The following is a 24060-nucleotide window of genomic DNA, read 5'->3' on the forward strand; positions in this document are numbered from 1 at the left end:
TGCATCCGTAACCACCACAGGTGGACATTTCAACACTGAATGGGTCATTGAGCGGTCTACCCCCAGTGCAGGTGCATTGGACAGAACAGCATCTCTGCCAGAAACACTCACCTGGGACGGGACATTTTTCTCAATATCTGATTCAGCACCAGAGCCATAGAGGTCATTGGAGGTGTACCCAGAGATGCCCATGGACAGGATGGTCTGTAGGACTAATGGATTTTCCTGCACCACCACCCCACGTCCTCCACTGGTGCCTGGTTGGTGCTCTGAGTACTCCTGCCCCTGTGCCATCTGCTCCACCCCAACAGCATCTAGTGCCTCATCACCTGCACAAAAATAAAACAAAAGCAATGAAGACAGGCATGAACAGCATAGCCAACACACGTAGGCATCACAATCTACACATCAAACACATTAATGAGACATGTCAGACATGGCACTAACTCTGGCATGCATGCAGTGGCAATGAAGTGAAAGGGGACCCTAAAAGCAGACACTGAGGACTCCAAAATGGAAAAGCAACACATGTGCTGCATGGTGCATAGCACCTGCATCACACATTAGCCTGTGAGTGGCATGGACAATCCACAAACATGACACATGCCAAGACACAGATGGCACGTAGCATAGCCAAAGCAGAATTGACAAGGACACCCAGATGGTAGTAAATCAGCGTTGTCCCCATCCATGTGAGAATCAGATCATGAAATAGAATATGCAAAAGAGTGTCACAATACACACATGTGTCACACGCTGCAACAACGCCAGTGTTTACTAATACAGTGATTGGAGGCACACGGAAACATCAATGGTAGGTCACTTGGACATGACAGAAGTCAATTGTCATGTTGAACATTCAAACAGGGCTCCGAAGTAATCGGGAGCAGTGCTTGTGTAGGTACACAGCAGTCAATCAGCCTGATTGATGAAATCATTTCCATAAAAAGTTAATACATGTGGGGCATTGTGGGGTAAAATCTATGTCTGAAGTATGGTGATTTTGGGGCAGAACGGCACAAAAATGTGTGTTCATCATGCAAATGATTCCATCAATCAGCCAGAATGAAAAGAGAAACAGTATTAAGAATGTTGTGATATGATGCTAGTTGAAGGGCAAGTACAGTCATTGTGTGCAAACTGTATTCAGCGGTCAGTAGGGATACTGTGAAACACAAACCCAAGGGCGGGGGACGGTTTGGAGGCACCACATGGGTCACATATAGCATTCATGACTACACAGCCTGACCTGGCACTCAATCAGCACACATCACCCAAGCAACATACACATGGTCTGGACACACACGCATGGCCACTCAGTGGACATTGCCTCAAGATCTGGTAGGGCTCCCACGCCTTGGATCTGATCCTCTGCGATGAACCCTCCAGCGATTGCCTCATGTTCTGTGAGGTCATCCCCTCTGGTGGAGACCCACTGCCAGTCACCAGAGTAGAGGCGTAATTGGAAGCCAGCTTGTTTTTTGCTCGTGTTTGAGGTCATTCCACCGCTTTGAGAAATCATGAGCTGTGCGCTTCACAAATCGAAGGGAACTAATCTGGTCTGCGATGCACTGCCAGTGGGCCCTACGTTGAGCAGTCGTAGTCTTGCACCCTGCAGTCACCAGCATGTTGCGGCCATGTGCCGACATGTAGCCCACAAGTGTGTCCAGTTCCCATCATTGAAACTCCGCTTCCTTGACATGCTGGAGGGGCGAGCCGTGTCTGGGGTCCCAGTCTGTTCTGCAAGAGCATGCCTCTTCCTCTTGAGAGGTGGTGCGGACCCTGAGTATCTTACGCCGCTCTGGTTGGTAGGGGCTGAAGTGCAGGTGGACTGGCCACTGGAAGCAGGCAATGGCACGATGACCAAAGGTCTCACTGCAGGCATTGGCTGCTGGGTTCTGTTGCCAGGACCAAGCAGCACAGCTGCCTTGGTGTGATGTTCTGGGACCAACACTGTCCTGACTGGGTGACTCAGAGCCGGGGTGGATTCAGCTGCAGCTGCCCCTGCAGCCTCCTCACCCTGGCTACTCAGGGCAGCAGATGACATTGCTGCCCCAGATCCTCGTGGACTGGTGACAGCAACTTTCACTGCCACACGTGGCTTTGACTTTGTGACAGGGAAGTCGACTTGTGAGTCATCCCATGCCAGTTCCGTGACCAATCTGGGCTGGGTTACCAGGGCCTGAGCTGGGATGGTGTCAGCTGCATCTCCCGACCCATTGGGGGGACATAGGTGTCCCTGATTGGTCCTGGACACACTGCCCTCTTGGGCCACCCTGCCCACGTTCCCCACCACTTCCACCTTGGCTACCCTGGTTACCCTGCTCATCCTGGCCATGTCCCCTACCACGGACACCTCTCATAGGTCAGCCACCTTTGCCTCCCTTACCAATTGGTCGCCTGCCAACCATGGCACTGATGTTCTTGAGCGAATGGGAGGTGCAGTAAACAATTGTCCTGGGCAATTGGGGTGAAGGGGGCAGGGTACTAGATGGAATACATACCCCTGTGCTCTAGCAAGGCTATCTGTGACCCCTGGGGGAAGATGATAGGTCACGCAATGCTCAGGCACCCCAAAAAAAAAAAAAAACACGCACACGACCCCTCGGTAGGCCACATGCGTGGAATGAAGGACTTGCAGTACAGTGTGGCACCCAGAAACACAAAAAAGCATACGCATGGTAAGCGCAGGCTACAATGACCTCTGAATGGGTACGCGACACACAGGGGAAACCAGTGTGCAAAAATATGTGCGCGACTCGCCGTCTGCCTGGAAAAATAACATGAAAAAAACGTGCATGGGCACGTAAGCAACACCCTCACCAAAAGAAGAATTGAGCTCGGTCTCAGAAAACAAGGAGTACACACTGCAACCGTCGCGAAGTAAACCCGTGTGAACCGACAAGAAGTACAAGAATCGCCCACTCGCTCTCCACAAAAAGCACGTACAAGGAAATGGCGTCCTACATGGACCTTTAACCCCTGCCCACAGAAACGCGCATGCATGCCACTTCACTTATGCGCTAATGCGCTAATTGCCTTTCCTCCAATTATACGCAGTCACATGCGGATGTGCTGTTTTTGCACATGCGGATTCATTATGCACCCGTGTCGAGGGAAACGCTAAGGCCCTTTTTTTAAGGCCGTTTTTTCACGTGGCAATTCACATGGAAGAAAACGCTCCTGCCCAGAAGGTCATATTCCTGCCCCGCAGATCCCCGGGGAGCCTCCTACAAGCCATCTGCTGCTGCCTGCCTGCCTGCTGCCAACAGTGCCCTGCCATTTGGTGCCTGCACATCAGCCATCTGCAGGGTTCCAGTTGCTGTGACCACTCCTGCTGGAACAGAAGACTCCTGACTGGTGTTCCATCGCTTCACAGCCCAGCCCGAGGACCCAGTTGCCCACCCACACCTACCTTGGGGGTTGCCATGTCCGAACCAACACCATCCGGTCACCAGTGGCAACCCCCCAGCAAAGAGGTAGAGGGTTGCCAGCTTCAGCGCAAATGAAGTTGGCATCCTGGTGGAGCAAGTCCTGGGGCATTATGATGCCTTCTTCACACCATCACGCGTCAACAAGGAAGGATGGGAGAGGATCTGGAAGGACATATGGGTGCCCTCAACGTGGAGGGGGTGGCACCCCGCAACATCAAACACGTCCAGAAGCGCTGGGAGGACTACAAGTCCAGGACCCTCAAGAAGGCCGGTGCCTCTTGGAGGCAGCGGATGCAGTGGGGCACTGGGGCCAGCTTACCACTCAGCAGATGAGGGTCCTGGAGCGCATTCACCCAGTGCTTCACCACCAGATCCTCAGGATGCAGGCCCGTCTGGAGTCGATCGATAAGTGCCCATGCATTCCCTTTTAAAACAGTGCATGTTGCAGTGTGGTGGTAGTTAGCTACTTGGCTGTATGTGTGACATCGGTCATGTATGGATATGTGTGTGTGCAGGGACATGATGGTGCTGCATGTGAGTCCAGTCAGGCGTGACCCACATGAATGGTGTTTGTGTCACAATGCATCATGCGGAGCAGCATGCGTAATGCACACATGTATGCATGCCTGTGTCTGTACTTGGACATGTTTGGGGTGTGAGAGATGGGTGCTGCTGTCATGGACATTCATGGTGTACATGTCCGTGTGACTGAGTAGTGTGTGAGTGACTGGTAAATGCCATGGATGCATGACACATGTCCAGGACAATGTGTTGATTTACTGATACAGCCTAGTCATCCTTGTATCCACTGTGTCTGGGGGTATACGAGGCCAGATGCATGACCCTCCAGTTATGTGTGTGCATGTGATCAGCATGTCCCATGATGCATGTGAGTTTCAGCCCACCATTGGATGTTTCTACGGTGCCTTGGACATGGATGCAAATGATTGTTGAATATGCCATGTCTGTTCCTGCATGTGCATTGCCTGCACTGACCCATGTGTTGTGGAGGGACATGATGGAAGTGACGTTTGACAGTGCCACTCATGTGCTATTGCTTTGTGTCTAGGGGACTATTATAGAGAACCCTGATGCTTGTGTTCAATGTCTCCCTTTACACAGCGGCGAGTGAAGAAGAGGGCAGAGATGGCGCTGTAGAGGAAAGCGGCAGGGATGCCTCCACCGGCCGGCGACGCAAGGCCCAGTCACCCTCCCAGGTCATTCCATCATCCGGGAGCGAGGGGACTGGTGTCGCATCTGCCACTACGGCTGCAGTGGAAGGGGTGGGTGAGCCCCCACAGTGGCTGGCGATGGCGGAAGATGGTGCAGAGACATCCAGGTTGGTGGTGTGTACGGAGGAGGAGGAGGCTGCATCCAAGCTGCACATGGGGCCTGGTGGGGGTGGTTCCACTGGTGCAAGTGGTGCAGTCCAGGGGCAGGGGCAGGAGGCAGCACAGGTCGCTACGGAGGGGCCTGTGCATGTCACTGTCCCTGATACTGTGACTGCATCACCATGCACCAGCAGGGATTCCCCATCCCAGGCCCGTCCACAGGTAGGGGGGAGGTCCACGTCATCTGGCAATCCTCTACCTGTGATCGTAGGGACCCGTGACACGATCGACTGCTTCCTCATTGGAATCACGTTGCGCACACATTTGTAATTCGTGATGACGTGCGTTCTTCCTGTGGGGGACCACGCACATCATCACGAAGAGACGTGTGCCAGCGTGGCCCACTTGAGAGGGCTCTCGGTCAGGGGTTTCCTCCATGTGTCGCTCTGTCTTGCGGCCCTCTCCTCCTCTGTGCACACTATATGCCAGTCGTTCTCTGTGCCATCTTCTGACCCAGATGACACCAGGGATCCCTGTGGACCTGCCCCAACCAAGGCAGCCAGGCTGGTGGAGATCCCATCCCTGCCACAGTCGGGAGTCGGAGCTCCAGCACAGGTGGTCACCCCAGCAACTCGACCCCTGGCAACAGACGATGGGCAGGCACATTCAATCATGGCACCTGCACGACGGCCCCGGGTGTTGCCATCTACCCGGAGGCAGTCATGGTGGCGGCGGCAGGCAGCAGAAAGGCGGCTGCGGCAGGCTCAGTGTAGGAGGCATGTGGCCTTGGGGCCATCAACATGATCGGGGCAGGCATCGGCCAGCGGGCAGGAGGACCCAGGATTGGGAGTGTCTGCCGTGTGGCAGTGGTTGAGCCAGCAAATAGGGCCAGAGTGGCAGCGGACGGAGAGGGCACGGCTCACAATGGTCAGGGCGGAGAACTCCATGCACAGGGCTTTGAGGCGGGCTGAGTGCCTCGAGGCAACTCGCAGGGAGTTGGAGGAGGCTATGGCTGCATCCCTGCGAGACCTCGAGGCCAGGGAAGAGGCCCGCCTCCGGAACATCGACTAACCCGCCGCCTTTGTAAATAGTTATGCAGGTGTAGGATTCCTTATTTTCTTTATTTTTCTTTGGGGGCGCATGGACTATGCCCTGGCTTTTTGTAAATAGTTATTCATTAGGTAGGTTTTTGGTCAGTTTTCTTTTGGATTGTTGGGCTCATGGACCCTTGAATAGTCATTTGTATATAGTTATGGACCTTAATTACTTTATTTTTTGACCCATGGAAGAAAGCTTTGCTTTTTTTGGAACTTTGGATTTTGTTTTATGGACTGACACTTAGCCATTTTACTTTGGATTTTATTGATTACAGCCTTCATGTTTGTTGCTCAATTTTGGACATCCGTACTTTTATTTTTTTTCTTCTTGTGTGCTTTTGTTTTATTCATTCTGTTTGGTATTTAATACAGTTTTTTTCTCTACTTTACTTGTTTGGGCTTCTCTCATTCCTTTTGTGCATGTCACAATGTGCGTTTTGCCAGTCATGTGTCGCCATTGTGTGGGTCTGACGGACATGTATTCATGGGCATGCTGGTTATTTGGTTTCTATCATGACATGGGGATTTCAATGTGGAGTGGATGGAATGCTTGGTTGGGTGTTTGGACTGGGGTGGCGTGGGGTGGGATTTGCGTGGCCATAAGGGCCATGGGTTTGGATTGTGATGACGTGTTGGGTGGGGGGACATGAGTTGGGGCAAGCTGACAGGTTGCCGCCAATGGGGGTGGGGGACATGAGTCAGGGCCTGCTGGCAGGTTGCCGTCAATAGGGGTGGGGCGGGGACATGAGTCGGGGCATGCTGGCAGGTTGCCGTTAATGGCGGTGTGGTGGGGGGACATGTGTCAGGGCTCCCAAGTGCATGGTGCCATGTGGCCTGCCTGTGGGTCATGGTCTGGGTTGATGGGCAGCCTACAGGGCATGGTCTGGGGTAATGGGTTGCCTGTGGGGCATGCCGAGGGGTGTAGGGTGGTCCCCTGTGATGTGGGTTGCCTGAGGGTCATGGTTCGGGGTGATATGCTGCCTGAGGGGCATGCCCGGGGGTGTAGGGTGGTTCCCTGTGGTTTGGGCTGCCTGCGGGGCATGGGGATGGGGTAGGGGCACACCCGGGAGGGCCCACACTGCCAAAACAAGTGTGAAACTCCCCACGTACCCTGCTCGCGCCAGGACAATTGCGTGTGAAACTCCCTGTGCACCCCCAGAATACGCATATGGCGCTCGCTCAAGACCGATCACGCAAGGCCGATCACGTGTAAAACTCCCCGTGCACCCCCGGAATACGCGTACCCCACTCACGCCAGGTGATTCGCGTGTAAAACTCCCCACACCCCCGGAATATGCATACCACACTTGCGCCAGGACGATCGTGTGTAAAACTCCCAGCGCACCCCCGGAATATGTGTACCCCGCTCGCGCCAGGGGAATCGTGTGTGAAACTCCCCATGCATCCCCAGAATATGCGTATCCCGCTCGTGGCAGGCAAATCGCATGTAAAAATCCCTGCGCACCCCCAGAATACACGTACCCCACTCGCTCCAGGCGATTCGCGTGTAAAACTTCCCACACACCAACAGAATACACGCACCCCGCTCATGCCAGGCGAATCGCATGTAAAACTCCCCGTGCAACTCCGGAATACGCGTACCCCGCTCGCGCCAGGCGAATCGCGTGTAAAACTCCCTGTGCACCCCCGGAATACGCCTACCCCACTCACGGCAGGTGATTCACATGTAAAACTCCCCACGCACCCCCGGAATATGCGTACCCCACTGGCGCCAGGCAAATCGCGTGTAAAACTCCCTGTGCACCCCGGAATATGCGTACCCCGATCGTGCCAGGCGAATCACATGTAAAACTCCCCAGCACCGCCAGAAAACGCATACCCCACTCGCGCCAGGTGAATTGCGTGTAATACTCCCCGCGAACCCCGGAATACACATACCATGCTCGCGCCAGGCGATTCACATATAAAACACCCCACGCACCCCCGGAATACGCGTACCCCGCTCGCACCAGGCCGATTGCATGTAAAACTCCATGGGGAGGGGCACACCCGGGAGGGCCTACACTGCCAAAACACGTGTGCAACTCCCTGCATACCCCGCTCTTACCAGGACACCACAGGGGACAACCCTACACCCCCGGGCATGCCCCTCAGGCAGCCCATGACCCCAAACCATGACCCACAGGCAGCCCACACCACAGGGGACCACCCTACACCCCCGGGCATGCCCCGCAGGCAGCGCATCGCCCCAGACCATGACCCGCAGGCAGCCCACACCACAGGGGACCACCCTACACCCCCAGGCATGCCCCACAGGCAGCCCATCACCACAGACCATGACCATGACCGATGTTCTAGCCTGCGATTCCAATTCAAAGATCACATTTTGGAAAGATATTTTGGAAATTTAGAAATTTTCTGTGAACATGGCTGCTCTGCTCCTACTATTGTACTGATGCAAGTTGTCAGTTAATGGGGCCTCAACAAAGAGCTTGGGCCTCATTACGAGAATGGGGGTAATGAAAAAAGGAAGGCGGAATGGTATTACCGGCATCGTTAAGAGGTCCGGGGCATTACGACCCGACAACCCGCCAATACCGCCACCGCCCGTACCGTGCCCACTCATACCGGCATGGGCGTGTACACGCGCCCCTTCGAGGAGTAAATACCCGGATGCCGGTAATAGGAGGACATCACAACCCATGCGGGGATGCAATTACCGGCATCCTGGAGGCAGTAATTAGGGCCTGCATGATGGCAGCCATACAGGCATCGCAGATCACCCCTAAACAGCAATCTGCAATCAAGCAAACTGCCACAGGTGCACACAATCACCACAGGTGGAGTCAATGGAGCCCGTCCCAGCATAATAGGAGTACACCCACACACCACAACCCTTCCAAAACCAAAATGATACCACTAGCTGTTGCAATCATGGGCTGGAGGACATGACTATACTGCTACTACTACAGCAACAACAGTAACTACAACAACAACTACAGCAGCAACAACAAGCAGCACTGAGGAGACGCAGGAGGAGAAGGAGGGTGAGACAGGCCCAGCAATTACCACCAGTGCAGCCAGTAGTACCTCGTAGGCAGCCACCAATGCATCGCATCAGACCCAGTCCATTCAATCTAACCCGTGAGCAGATCCACACCCTGTACCGGTTGGACCGGGACATCATCACCACCATAGTGGACATGATATACAATGACATTGTCAGCCTCATAGAAATACGCACTGCCATCCCCCCGCTACTAAAGGTGGTGTCTGTGCTCCACTTCCTGGCCACAGGCAGCTACCAGCACACAGTGGGCCAGCTGCATGGCATGTCGCAACCACTATTTTCTTGCATGCTGACCCAAGTGTTGGATGCCCTCCTGAAGCACGCTAGCACTCACATATCCCTACCATGGACTGCGCAGGAGATAGCTGACACCAAAGTAGGCTTCCATGCACTGGCAGGCATGCCCAATTGTGTTGGTGCCCTCGACTGCACCCATGTAGAATTGGTAGTCCCTCATGCCATAGAGGCTGTGTTCCGCAATCGCAAGCAATACCACTCAATCAAGGTGCAGATGGTATGTGACTCCAGCAAGATAATCAGACATTGCTGCGCCCGATATCCCGAATCAACACATGATGCCATGGTGCTGCGTAACTCCACGCTACCCCATCACATGGAGCGACATGCTGGACGACGTGCCTGGCTGCTTGGTGAGTTGCCTGACTGGCCCATGGCAGTGCATCGGGGTAGTGATGTGTTGGGATGCATACTCCACCTGGGTGGCAATGGGGGGGTGCATACTCCACCTGGGTGGGAATGCACGGTGAGTGGAGAATGTATGCAGAAGTAAACACTCCTGACTTGAACCTCCCAACCCCAACATAACACATCACTGGCACACATTGGACCAATTACGCATATCAATGACAACATGTAAGATGCACAACCTGGACACCATGGGTATGTCAAGCAATGCATTACTAAACATGATTGCAACTGTGCCAATGTGGCTAGTGTGACCATGCACAGTGTAGGATACACAGCAAAAATGGCAGGCAAAACATTGTCCTGCAACCACAGTACATCCGCATCTGCATGCAACAATTCATCCTGCATCATTTGTACAACGCCGTACAGACTACCACACCATATTGCAGTATAGAATGCATCTAAATAATATTTGTTCATATGTACAGGGACATGTGCATGTCGACAGCAAATAGCTGCGGCCCTGACTGTGAATCCTGAAGATGGCAGCTCAGAGTGACTCACATAGACCTATTTGTATTTGCTTGCAGGTGATGGAGGAAATCCCTTGAAGCCGTGGCTACTTACCTCTGTACGGAACCCGCAGACCAGCTATGAAGAGGAGTACAATCGGGTACATACCCGTACCCGTGTTGTGATTGAGCAGACCTTTGGCCTGTTGAAGGGGCAGTTCCACTGCCTAAGCAGGTCTGGTGGAGCACTCCATTATAGGCCTGAGAATGTGGCAAAGATCACCATGGCCTGTGTCATGCTGCACAACATGTGCGTCCGGAGAAATGTAGCACTGCCACCTGACATTGACATGCATGCACCGGGTGAGGATGATGAGGATGAAGACGGAGGTGAAGCAGCACCCCTGCCAGTACGTGATGCACAGGATGGCCGTGCAGTACACCAATCACTGATTGATGAATACTTCTGACCCACAGGGACGTTGATAGATATGTGTCAGTGACACCTTGTACACTGGGTCCATGTGGACATGCACACAAGGAATGTGGGGAGTTGGGCACTGTGCACCATCATGAATTAAATGCATACACAACGGGTGTATTGATATGAACAGCAGAAATGTGCAAACCCCCAATGAACTCCCAAAACCCCCCAGTGAACTCCCAAAACCCCCCAATCAAGTCCCCCTAATACTCCCATTCACCGCCAACACCATCTGAGCCACTCCCATAGTTCTCCAACACTATTTCCTGAACTTCTTGATGTCCAGGGGCAGCATTTCAGAGTGCCTCACACTCCGTCTTGTTACACGCACAGGGCTGGAGGGTGCAGAGGAAGTGGGGGCAGAGGAAGTGGGTGTGGTGGATGGGGTGGAAGTCATGGGAATTTGCACGGCTGGTGCGGGTTGTGGCTGCTACATGTGCAGCAGGATGGAAGTGAGGACCTGCGTGATGGCCCCCAGACTGTCCCTCATCAACAATGCCGAGGCATTGACGGTGGCAGCGTTCGCCGCTATGGCGGCTGTGGTCCCCGCTATGGCCTGGGCTATCTCACGCCTCGTGTCCTCCCCATCGGCGACATATTGTCTGAGACGGTCCAACATAGAGTCCTGTCTGGCCTCCACCCTCCCTAGCCATGCCTCAAGGTTGTTGGTGGGAGCAGCAGTGGTTGAGGGTGCTGTGACCGGGACTACATTGGCAGTGCTGTCCTCGGGGAGGCTGCTGAGGTCAGAATCTTGCAGCAAGGGATTCGCACTGCTGCAGATGGGTGAGGGCTGAGTGTGGGGTTGGGGGGTGGACACGGGGCTTGGGGAGTGTGGACATGGCATATGGGTCAGTCCATCCTGGTACACACACTCCTCCACTGCAGTATCAGTGTTGCTCAGTGCGTCAATGGCCTCGACTTCTACTGGTGTAGCCAGCTCAGTGTCCACGGTGTCAGGCGCCTTGGGTGTTGGTGTGGGCTGCGAGGCTGCCCCGGAGGTGGTGTTGTCGGTGGCCATTGTCTTTGGCCGGGACGTGGATGCCCTTGCGGTTGGATCCTCGCTGGCATCTTCTCCATCGGTGCCTGGAGGGTAGAAGAGATGCAGGGCATCAGTGATGGTGTTACCTGCTATATGCATTATATGGTGCTGTGGATTATTTCATTTATCATGCATTCATATCTTACAGGTGTGTCACACAGGGTAGTTTGAAGGGGGCATTTTGGCGTTTGATGCATGGCAGGTGGCATGCCGTTGTGTTGGGGTTTATGTGATGGCTGTGTGTTGGTAATGGGATTGGCACTCAGCATGCATTTCAGTGTGGCAGGGTTTGGCCCTCCATCTGCACAAGGATATATTAATGTGTGTGTTGGGACATGCATTGCCTTGCCTAGACTCTCTTCCACATCACTTGTGCTATGTCATGGTTTCCCCTACAAGGATCTGCAGGGTCACTCACCTCCGTCTGCAGATGTTGCGGCACCCGTCTCCATCTCCCCAAATCCCTCGATGGACTCCATCTGAATAAACGTGCTTGCAGTCTCCTCCCAGCGTGACAGTTTGGCAGGTGAGTGGAGACCACCGCCTGTAGCCATGGCCTCCCTCCTGTTGCTGGCCAGGATATTCCGAACCCTGAGGCGGAGGTCATCCCACCTCTTTTTGCAGTCCTTCACTGTCCATGGGGTGGTGCCGACTGCCGAAACCTTGCGGGCTACCTCCTCTCAGATCTCCTTTTTGCACTGTTGCACCTCCCTCTTCAGTTTCTGCAGGTTGATCTTGTCTGCATGTGCGGCAAGGGTGTCTGCCAGAATGTTAAGTTCTTCATCTGAAAAAGCTTTTTGCGCAGGCGTTTTTTTTTTCCGGGTAGTCTTTGACATGGTGAAGGGATTGGCACTGGTCTCTCCTGAACACAACTGGTGGTTTGGGAGAATTGCAATGGATTGTGTTTTTAAAGATGGCCGCCTGCGCATTTCCAGTTCTGACGTGATGACGTTACTTCCAGGTCCGGTATTACGAGCCCGGTATTAGCATGCTGTTATTCCCGGGTCGGTAATAAGGGGTGCCTCCTAGGCGGAGGCGGTATCGGCGGGTCCCGTGATGGCGCTATGGGGGGGTCGGAGGGCCTTTAGCACCATGGCAGTATGGCCATTACCAGCATGGGGGTTCGCGCATGCTCATGCACTTGTAATCACCCGCTATTAGCAGTGTCATACAGCACGGACCCACTAGTTCCTCCATGCCGGAAATGGACCTGGTTTTACCGCGCTTCTCGTAATGAGGCCCCTTAACTAATCATTGTTTCTACATAAACACATGGTGACTTTGATTTCACAGAGTGTCATTGAAGCATAAGTATATTCCGTTCAATGTAACATAAAAATGTGCACCGTAAACCTTTTTTTTTAACAGCAATCTGAAAATATGTGGCTATAGCGATAGATACTATTTTTGGGCTGAGATATAAAATTCATATTCATTTTTTTAAAAATATCTTTGCATTGTCATTTTCTTTAAAGCACATGCCATCATACATGACAAAGCACATTATATTGTTCTTTCCTAAGAGCCGTACATGGTATACTTAGAGAAGTTTGAATGGTGAATTTCATTGTACTTTATCTTGTCAGTTTAACATTAATTACCAGTGTGTTCAATGTAAAGTATCATTCTGCCCTGAATCATTTGATAGACAGCTTTACATTAAATCAGGGAATTAATTTTAGTACTTGGGACAGCAGTGATATGTTTAATACTTATTTGTCTATCATTTGCCCTTTTTCTAATCTGGGGTATAGTTTGATGGTTCCTCACTGATGTTACAATCATGCATTCTATCACAAACTCGATCCCTTCATTCCATCCCACTTTTCTATTACAAGTTATGCATTGTTGGTTAACTCCAATTCCCCTATACCCTTCCTCACCACCGACAACCTTTTTTCCATTGTGGATAGCACTGGCAGAGACACAATATACCATTTTCCAACAAAACCTCAGCACTGTTAGACCACTATTTTTTTCATTAGCGCAGTATACAAATGTACTAAAAGATTAAAGCATAACACACCAGGTATAGCCACAGGGATCTTTTCATCAGCCTACAGAATCCCCAAAACTGAAAATAGCTATTGTCAGTTTGGTACCTGCAAATCCTGGATTCATATTAGATGATGGAAAGGGAACATTCAACTGTGAGTGTACTGATCATTCAATATATTTATAAAATATTAGCGAACATGCACACTTTACTATCTCATGCCTATTCTTAAAACATATTTCAACAAACTATTAATTAAAATCTCCACACTATTCTGCAAATCTGTACATCTGTGAATGTTCGCTCTGTGTATTACAATTTAGATCTTTTTTTATCAATGCACCTTTCATTGTGAGTTTTTTTTATTCTGGGTTTTTTCTTTGATTTTAACTGTTGCATTTTGTAATTTGTGTTGTTTTTATCTTATACGGTCAAATCCCCACAGTTTCATGTTGCTTCCTTTTCTGCATCAATCTTTCCAACATGTATTTTTGTTTGACATTTAAGCTTAGCATTGTACCAAAGTGAAAACTCATAGATGAAAAGACAAGTTACTTATTTTGCTAAATCAAAATAAATATTATAGTTTAATGCATGGCATAGTCTGTTGGATTTTAGTAAAATTAGCTTTTTTGGTCTCAATTATACTATATGCAGTTTATAAATTATGAATGGTCCATAGGCCGCAATATGAAAAATAGATCTGTGGCCCTCTCACCACAAGCTGCTTTTCAGAAACATGTCTTTAGTGTGAGTATATGAGTGAGGAAAACCTTACCTTGATTCCATGGCAACCATGCAAAAAGCTGGTGTCAAGCAAAATAAAACGGATGGCTAGACTAATAGATCTGTGTGCCACAAACTAATAGATGGCAGGCACAAACATGTATTGAGTGTGAGAGCACACGAGTCAAAACAAAATATGACCTTGATTCCATGTAAAGAAAGCTCATGCGTGCAATAGCAACCATGCAAAATGTTGATTGCCAAGCGAAATACAACTGATGGATGATTTATTAAATCCTAGGAAGGGAGTAACTCCCATAGGGAATTTACCTACACCACACTGATCAGATCAAAGTATGAAATTCACATGCTTACCAAATAAACTGGATGCAGCAGCATGTGATCCGAGGAATGTTGTTGGCCTGGTCTCCACCCATAAGACATATTGCCACCTGATCTGGTAATTCGTAGTGTAGTGCAGTGTGTACAAACGTTTTCCTTTTTTTGTGTTTTATGGTGTAGGCACGGCAGAGTTGAGGACCACTTTATGATGGGCGCCGCAGCATATCGAACTCCCTAAAGGATAATATTGCTAGTGATACTTGGTTCAATAATTTTTTACAAGTTTATGCCAGTCACTCCTCAGCCCCTTTTTTAATATTGATATTACTTCTATTCGGACGAGTTTCCCCAAATAAAAATCCGTAGAGAACATGTCTACTTATATTAGACAACAAAGGTACATTAAAAGCACCAGGATCAAATGGTATACCAGGAGAGTAATGTAAATCTAATGTTATACTCTGAGATGCATTGTTATGTAACCTCTATCATGCTATATTTTGCACAAGAGGCTTGTCATCAACCTGATTATCCTCTACTGTAATATTAATTTTCAAAAAAGTTAATTATGGCACAACAAAATGTTACAGACCTATGTCTCTCTCTGATGTATCGTTAACATTGTTGGAGAAATGTCTCCTAGCGAAATCAGTGTATTTGATGGAACAGAAAAAGATCTTTCGGATGTGCAGTTAGGGTTTATTGAATCACTGGCAACCATGGAGCAATGTCTTAATCTAGCCTTGATGGTGAACAAATACCATGTTTTCAAAAATTAGTCTCTATTTTTGGCATTCATTTAAGGGCCTATCTATGGAATTTAATAATGTCAAAAAGTCGTTATTATGGGATATCCTGTTAAGAAAGGGCATTAATAATGAAAGGCTGAGTTTAGTAGTCCAACTTCACAAAAATAATCCGGCATTTGGCATTTATGCCAAAAAAGGGGGCACAACCAATCCCTTTACAATTCATGAAGGTGGTAATGGAAGAATGTGTGATAGTACCTCTTTTTTATTTTTATTTAACTGGTTTGGAAGTTTGTTTGCTTGAACATACAGTGAACATCTCATAAAATGGCTGGAAGATGCATTCCAAGTTTATTGTATATGGACAACGTTGTTTTGATAGGTGTACTCTAGCTGCATTAAAGCTTTATTAAAGGCATACAATAATTCTATGAGTGCCCAAGAAATGTTAATTCATATTATTAAATCAAAGGTCATGATGTAAGAAAAATGAAGTCTTGTCGTTGTTATACTGATAATCATCTCTTGAAAATTGCCAAAGAGTTTGATTATCTGGTTGTAATGTTCTAGTCTAGAAACACATGGGTACAAATTATTGAGAAATTGGCAACTAAATTGAAACAAGCTGCTGCAGGACTATTACCTTTTATAAAAGAAATTCTGTGGTGTAATATATCTGGCACTTAAATTCTATGAAGCAAAATGCCATGGGATGGTTTGGTAAGCTAGTTTACCTTCAGCACAATTGTCTTCCCTTGATTGTAATGGAGTGCCAATTTTTGCTAAACTGGTCGAGTTCGGAAAATGATGACCAATGGGTTAATATATTTAGAACCCCAGATTCACCCAGTATGATGGCTGCTTACTTTTGGTGTTCGATGTGGTCAAACGATAAGGTTATCCTGAATCAGCAAATTGTGTCTGATATTTTGGCATTAGAAAACTCCATGCCAAGGCAATAAACTGGCTTAGTATTGATGTTGGGAGCGCACCTATGTAACTGTAGTATTGTGTAGAGCCTGTGCTCAGATGCAGCCCTTTTCAATATGTGTCACCCAATAAAAATAACTTCAAGAAATCAGGACAGACATACGTTCTGTTACTGTAATCCACCAGAGGAGGACAATACTATGCAATCTTTTTTGTCATTTGTGGAGACAGGGGGCACAGTAATCACTTTGCCCAACTAAACTGGCCCACCTCTGTCATATATCATCCAGTATCCAATAGATTTAGCCTGTGTGTGCGACTTCTATTTAGCAATTGTGCCCCCATATAGATTCACCAACATGTGTTGCCTAGCCATGTAGCACATCGAGAAGAACTGTTAGTTAGCGACATCTTACATCTAGGTGAATGGCACTCAAACTGCACTAGCTACTTCAGTCAAATTTGTAATTATTAGCCTGTGATACATCCAGACAGAAATGTGAATATCAGCTTGATTCACATCTAGACAGTATCGTAATTATTATCTTGCGTCACATCTGGACAGAAAGGTGAATATTAGCCTGTGACACATCTAGACAGAAATGTAAATAGTAGCTTGCTTCACATCTAGACGGAACAGTGAATATTAGTTTGTGACACGTCTAGACAGAAATGTGAATATTAGCTTGTGTCACATTTAGACAGAATTGTGATTATTAGCTTGTGTCACATCTAGACACAAATGTGAATATTAGCTTGCATCAAATCTAGACAAAATTGTAATTATTAGCTTGTGTCACATGCAGACAGAAATGTGAATACTAGCTTGTGTCAGATCTAGGCAGAATTGTAATTTATTAGCTTGCATCACATGCAGACAGAAATGTGAATATTAGCTTGTGTCAGATCTAGACAGAATTGTAATTTATTAGCTTGTGTCACATCAAGACAGAAATAGGAATATCAGCTTTCATCACATCTAGACAGAAATGTGAATATTGGCTTGCAGCACATCTAGACAATATTGCAGTTATTAGCTTCTGTCACATTGTACTCCGGAGACACCCGGCCGGCCCACAGAGCCGAGGTTTGCTCAGAAAGTACTTTAAAACGAGATAGCTGCACCCGTGAGATGGATGGGGGTGCAGATTTATTACTCCAACAACAATCAAGAAGAACAACTCAATGGTTTGGCAAAGGGAGTCCGTTTAATGACAAGTACAAAAAACGGGGCGTCATGGAAATCAGCAGTGATACAATCGTCCTTCTCGCTTCAACTCCAATGAGCTTCATAAAAATCATAGCATTTATACTGAAAAAGGTAACTTTAATATAGGTACTACATCTGTGTATGGTAACGGAGTGAGGGGATTGAGTAAACATTGTCAGGTGGGTGTCTAAGCCCTTCCCTCAAAGATGACTACTGTAGATGTCACTAAAAGTACAACATCCCATTGGTTCTACTAACTATAGGACCCTAGCTTATTTGGTCCATTGTGATTGGGTTGGCACCAACCCCATGAATACATTTCCACTTTGCTTAGCAGCACACAGAATGGTCAGCCAGGTGCAGGGTGCCCCCTAGTTACCTGGTCTTTCTCCAATTAAGGTTACAATCAATCATCAGTTCAACAACTATGTGTCAATTATGTTAATGTGGTTGGCCTCAAAACTGCATTTATTGTCTGGGAAAGTTCCGATATCTCTGCCCGGGCGGATGCCAAGCGAAGGTGTGAACTCGTGCTTCTCCTCGCTCGGCTGGTCATGTGCTTCCCACACCGTGAATTTGTCTAGTTTCTCTTAATTTGTGTATTTGATCCTTATTCAGCTTGCCACCTGCCTACGCCTCCTTATCCTGACCTTTCAGAGACAGGATATTCTGTTCTTAAGTTTCAATTATATGTAGCTACTGTTCATTCCTTCTATTAGTATGACCTTGGCTCTCCTGGCACGAGTTGCATCTGCCGAGTTTCGATTGAGCCGTCTCTTCTCGTTTTGCTAGAATGTGAATCTCTGCTCATTCGGCCTTTAGTAACATTGGTTGATTCTACTTTGTTTACAAAGTGGACTTATAATACTGTGCTTCGTTTTGAGGTAGATTATGTATAATGGAGCTTACCGCACAATTCTTCTACTTAGCATTGCAAGCCGCACTGTTTTCTTAGCTTTCTTGCAGTTCCAAGCATATGTACAAGTGTTAGCTGGTTGAATATCTTCATCCTATTTACAGCTTTGTATTTCAACATCGTTCTCCCCTTTTAGGTTCACGATATCCTTATTCATGGCATTTCGTCTCTGAGTGTCATTCTCGGGTTGTCATTTCTTTTACCTGTACATCAGTCCGGGTCCTCGTGATGTCACCATTCATCTTCCATTAAGACCTTTTTGGTTTCTTCAGGGACTGTACTTAGACAATCTTCATTTCGTCTCATTTGCTGGTAAGGTTTCCTTAATGGATACCTCACTGTCCATGGTTTTCTTGGTATCGGTGCTTCAATAGGTGTTGCTCTCTTAATAGGTACTGGGCAGAGCCCTACTGCGGCTCTCTGCAGATTTATCTGCTCATCATACGTCACATAGTTTGATGTGAATGTTCCTGGTACTTCAAAAAGGGCGACTGGGGTGCAGGCTTTACTTGGAACCTCCTCTTCATCAACCACTTTCACCTCCATCTTTGGATTCAATTTACTTGATTCTTCTGTATTTATCTTCACTCCATTGCCTGGGTTCATTCCTTCTTCATCTTCGGGGTCTGTACATGATGGTTTGAAGAAGTGTCTCTTTTGGAGTCAATTTCAGGCTTCCTGCTAATCTTACATGTTCATCTTTATTCCTTGTCATTAGTTGACATTGTCCATTTGGGCTACAATAAACCCATCTTCCCATATAATTTATGTGCTTCCTGTGATAGAGAAACTTTGTTCCTTCTGGTGTGTGAATGCTGGCCTTCACAAAGTCTCTTATTTTTTCATCAGTCCGGTCTTTGGGCTTCCATCCTGGCTTTACATCAATCATGATCTTCATCCCTATGGCTTTTTTCGCAGTCTTCTGGCATTGCGAGATTATTATCTTGATAACACAAAATCCTAGTAATATCATCACTAACAGGGCTCCCAAGAACTTGAATGCGTCTGCCATCCATTGTCGGACCCATGAAAACAGTGTTCCAAACCAGCTGTCATCATCAACTTCATCAGTTTCATAGATCATCTGGTTCTGCAGGTTTGTCATCATAGCTATGGCCTCTGTTAATGTTCTATTCTCCTCACGGTGAGACGGTATAAATGTGCAACATGATTCTCCGATTTTTGCACAAACTCCTCCATCCATGGCTGTGATCATGTCAAGGACATATCTGTTCTGGAGAGTCATTAGTCGAATCCGTCTTAGCTCTTCCTTGATCGCATTGAATCCTTTTATGGTTGTGTTGATCATCTGCAGTAACTCCCATCTGGTTATCTGCAACCATTTAGTATTTACTCCAATTTGGATTCTTGGCATAAAAAGTTATTGTAAACACTGATGAGGTGAGGCTGAACAGCCTGTGTTCTTATGGGATTGCATGAAAGGCTTCTTCCGATTTCGCAGAGAAATAATTCTCTCTCTTCATCCAAGTTATCAGTTCCACGGATCTCTTCTTCCTCAGGTGAGCATCCGCTTTCGGGAAACAGTCAATATTCAGGTCACTTTTCAGGATCACTAGTGCTGGAACGTGGACAATAACTATTGTGATTATACCTCCCCAGTCTCTTGACAGTCTGATGTATGCCTTGGATCCACATGCCCAATAGTGATCCATAATTACTGCAGTTCCATGCACCATTCCTGGAGCCTCAACAACTCGTCCACAGTTCTTATTATCTCCCATCTTTCTAGTGCCATTATTCCTGAAGCAGAATTGTGGGCTTTCGAGTGGCACTATCTGCAAGGGTCCTCCTCTGTCTTTGACTCATGTCAATAGTTTTGCAACTTTCATCCACAAAGGCTTGCAGTTATTCTGCATGATGCCAACAGTTTCTTTGTAGAGTTCAGTGATCACCCAGGCTCTACAAATCACCACTCCCTTTTCCCACCCATCTGTTGAAAGCACTGTTCCCCAAATCTGCATTTGAGCTCTATTCTTCCATTTTCCACTGGAGTTTTTCCTTGGACATTTAGTCTTGGGTTCACTTCCCATCTTATTCCTGCTCCTTTAACTCTAGGCTTCTCGTACCTGATCACATGATTCCTAGTATGAGCTCTGTTTCTTGTCTTAATGTCTTGAACATAATCATCTTCGTTGGGATAGGTTGTTTTAGTTGCCCATATCAATGAGGCATCACTACCCATGAACTGGCCTCTGATCTTGCACATTGCTACATGTGACTGAAAATGTGCTGTCTGGACATCGATTTCTACAGCTACGAAGATCTTGGATTTCCCCATGCTGTATGGAAGGAGTGCACAAACAAAGCATTCCCCTTCTGAATTTTGTCTTCCAACTTCTTTCATATGCTGGTACCAAATGTTGTTTCCCAAATGTGCTGTGCGGTCCAGGTAGTCATTTAGTTCATTGTCATCTCCATGCATGCTTCTCTTGATTCTTAGTGTTCTTCTGTAGTTTGCTATGACTACATCCCTAAATGCATCTGTCTGGCTTTTTCCTTGCTGGAGGGTTCTCAGGTATCCCGGTCCATGGTGCAGGCTTCCTCATCTGTGCCATTTGAGTGGACAAATGTCTGGCAGCTCTTTCCCTCTCTGCATACATCCTTCTCCTGCTGGTTACAAATGCCCATTGCAACCATCCTGACACTGGTCCGGTGTATGGTTGTCTCGTAGAACTTGTACTTGTCCCTTGTGTTGGAACATATATGTTTGTGACTACTGTCTCTGGGGTTTTATTCTTCAGTTCCTCTTGTCTTTTCCTTTCTTTGGCTAATGACAGCCATACTGCGTCTACTATTAGTTGTGCTTGTGAGATCATCTTTGAGTTTGTCTTTGTCTTCTTCAGTGTTGTCTCAGAGGTGTTTATCATTATCATTTCTGTTGGTTTCTTTTCCGATTCCTCTTGTCTTTCCACAATGTCTGTTGTGGAGTTTCTTATGGCAAGCAGTCTCTACTTTTCTAGTGTTTTGGCTTGTGGTTCTGCAGTCATTGACAATAGGCCTGTTTTGTGTGCATTCAGTGTTTGCATGCGTGTGGTTGTCAGTAACCTTTCTTCATTTATTCTTTGCTGACCCTGTCTCCGGCTTTTCTGTTTGTTTGTTACCACAAGTGTGTGTGTATCATTGATAATCACATCCATTTCAAGCTCATTCATTCCACCATCATTCCACCATCAGATCTTCTAGGGACTGGAATGACTATGTAAGGTCTGGTTGCTTTTGTGGGTTTCATGCATCATTAGGTGGGTGCAATGGAATTGGAACGCTTTGTGCACCAATAAAAAATTCAGTTCTAATTGTTAATGACAGTAAAACAATGATGAATATGATACACAAATACATTATGCCCCTGTATGTCAGGCGGCAGCATTTACTTCCAGAGAAGCGTGGTTGTCTCTCCTCCTGCGGGAGGACCAGATTGCTGCTTTGGATCCCCATCTCGATCATTCACCAAAGGTCAATATTTTATTGTATTCCTTTACACAATATTGTCTTTAGGACTTTGTGGTTAAGGGTCTCAGGTATTCCACAAGTGTCCCCCCTCTTGGGGGTGACGGATTGTCTCTTATTTCAGGATACAGGTCCTTTGCTAGACTATGGAAAAAATCTAATTAAATAACACTTCAGTAAGTCCTTTTACTGTGCATGTTCAAAGTAGCTAAGCTCCCAGTCCTCTCCTTGGATTTGCTATAGTCCTGAGGACATATTATTCACTGATCAGTATGAAGAAATAAGGACAAAATAAAAACAAATTAAATAAGTGAAGTCCTTTACACTGCTTCCTTGATCTGTCCCTCGGCGGAAGCCTTTTAGAATCTCCTCAGATAATTCTGCTGATGGTTAGAGAGTTCTACTTGGAGCACAATTCCATGCAAGAGCATGCCCATCTGTGTAACATTAGCTGGATCTCTGATGAATGTGAGGACATCAACATCGATCGTTCTCCCCACTAGCTCTGTAAAGTCAATGACTAGGCGAAAGAGGACATTGTGCGCCAACCTGCAGTCTTCTAGTGCAGGGACATCCGTCCTGTCTTGCTGAGGTTCAGGATTATATGTTCTCTTCTTGATGGAGTGTGACTAGGATCACAGTTTTTAAAGAAAGTTGGCTTAAATCTTCTGTGTTTGCTGGGTCTTGAAGAAATGTGAGTGTGTCTGTTGTTCTTCCAAAAAGAGTTGGACAGTCTTCGACTATGCAAAAGAACAATGTGTTGATACGCTCATTTATTTCCATCTGTGTTTGGGACATTTGGTTCCTTCTCATTGTGCTCTGGAAATAGGAGAAACTGTTCGACAATGACAGTAAGCAATCTCTTTATTATCGTTTTCAGGACCTTGAAGAATGTCAGTGACACTGGTGAGCCTTCCCACCAATGATGGGTATGATCTATGCACTAGATCAAAATACGTGACCACATGCTTGGCGATGCCGCTACTGCGGGACACCATAAGTGATTGCGAATAGGGTCTCGGTGTGGAATGAGTTGGGATACTGAAGTTGCTTCCAATGTAAGTGTCCTCAGTCAAAATGTGGCATATTCTTTTCTCATCAAGGCTTGAATGTGCCTCAGTTTAAAGTTCAAAGTCAACAGACTGTGCTGTGGCTTATGCATACAATTTTCTTTTTCATCCTGCAACTAGGATGCACAGAGTGTCTGTTTTTATGTCCTTTTCCCCTTTTTTGCTTAGAGGAAGTGTCCACTTTAAGCCACAGTTTGCAAAAAGTTCTTTGTCTTTGTTTGGCTGGTCATGCATCCTTCTTCCCCGTCATGGATCTCGTCTGCACGTGCTGTGGTTCTTCCCCGTCGCTCGTCAACTCCTCTTGTTGGGGTGCAGGCAGGGGGCCTTCTCCGACGTAGGGTTTGATATCGCCGAAAAATCCAAGCTCGTATGCCTAACATTTTCACTGCGGATGGGGTGCAGTCCTCCACTGTGAAGGGACTTGTAAACCTTGGCTCATCCCACTTTTTTGTTGTATGATTCCTCACAAGGACGGTGTCTCCAGGGAAGACAGATGGTACACAAAGTCCTTGAGCTGTGTCTGTAGTAGTATCTCCTGTGTCCGTGTTGTCCTGCACCCTTTTCGTCGTCGCTGCAGATGGTCTGAAATTACAGTAAGGCAAGATGTCATGCAGTTCAGATAGTTTTGTATCTCAGACCCTAAAATGTCTCCTGTTCACTGAGCATCACATCTACCTCTATCTCGGGGTGTCAAGGGAGTTCTCATTCTTCTTCCTGTGGCTATCTCGTGTGGCATAAAATGATGGCCAGAACCGGGTTGGTTCCGAAGTGCATACAGTGCCAAAGGAAGGCAGTGCAACCATCCCTTCCTTAGAGTCAGCTTCATCTTGGCTATCCTTTACTTTAACAAGCCATTGAGCTTCTCACAGTTTCCGTTACCTTGCGGATGATACGGCAACGAAAACTTGTGCTTTATACTAAGCAGCAAGCTAATCTGTTCAAATGTCTCGTTTACAAAATGAGCTCTGTTATCTGATCTCATGACTTCACACACCCCCCACCTGGGTAACACTACTCTTCCTAAAAATGTGCCCACACAGGTAGAGTCTGGGTGTGTACATGGACCTGCCTCAATCC

This window comes from Ambystoma mexicanum, chromosome 5q (genome assembly GCF_040938575.1).
Source record: "Ambystoma mexicanum isolate Mex_15411 chromosome 5q, UKY_AmexF1_1, whole genome shotgun sequence".
In the NCBI taxonomy this organism is placed as follows: Eukaryota; Metazoa; Chordata; class Amphibia; order Caudata; family Ambystomatidae; genus Ambystoma; species Ambystoma mexicanum.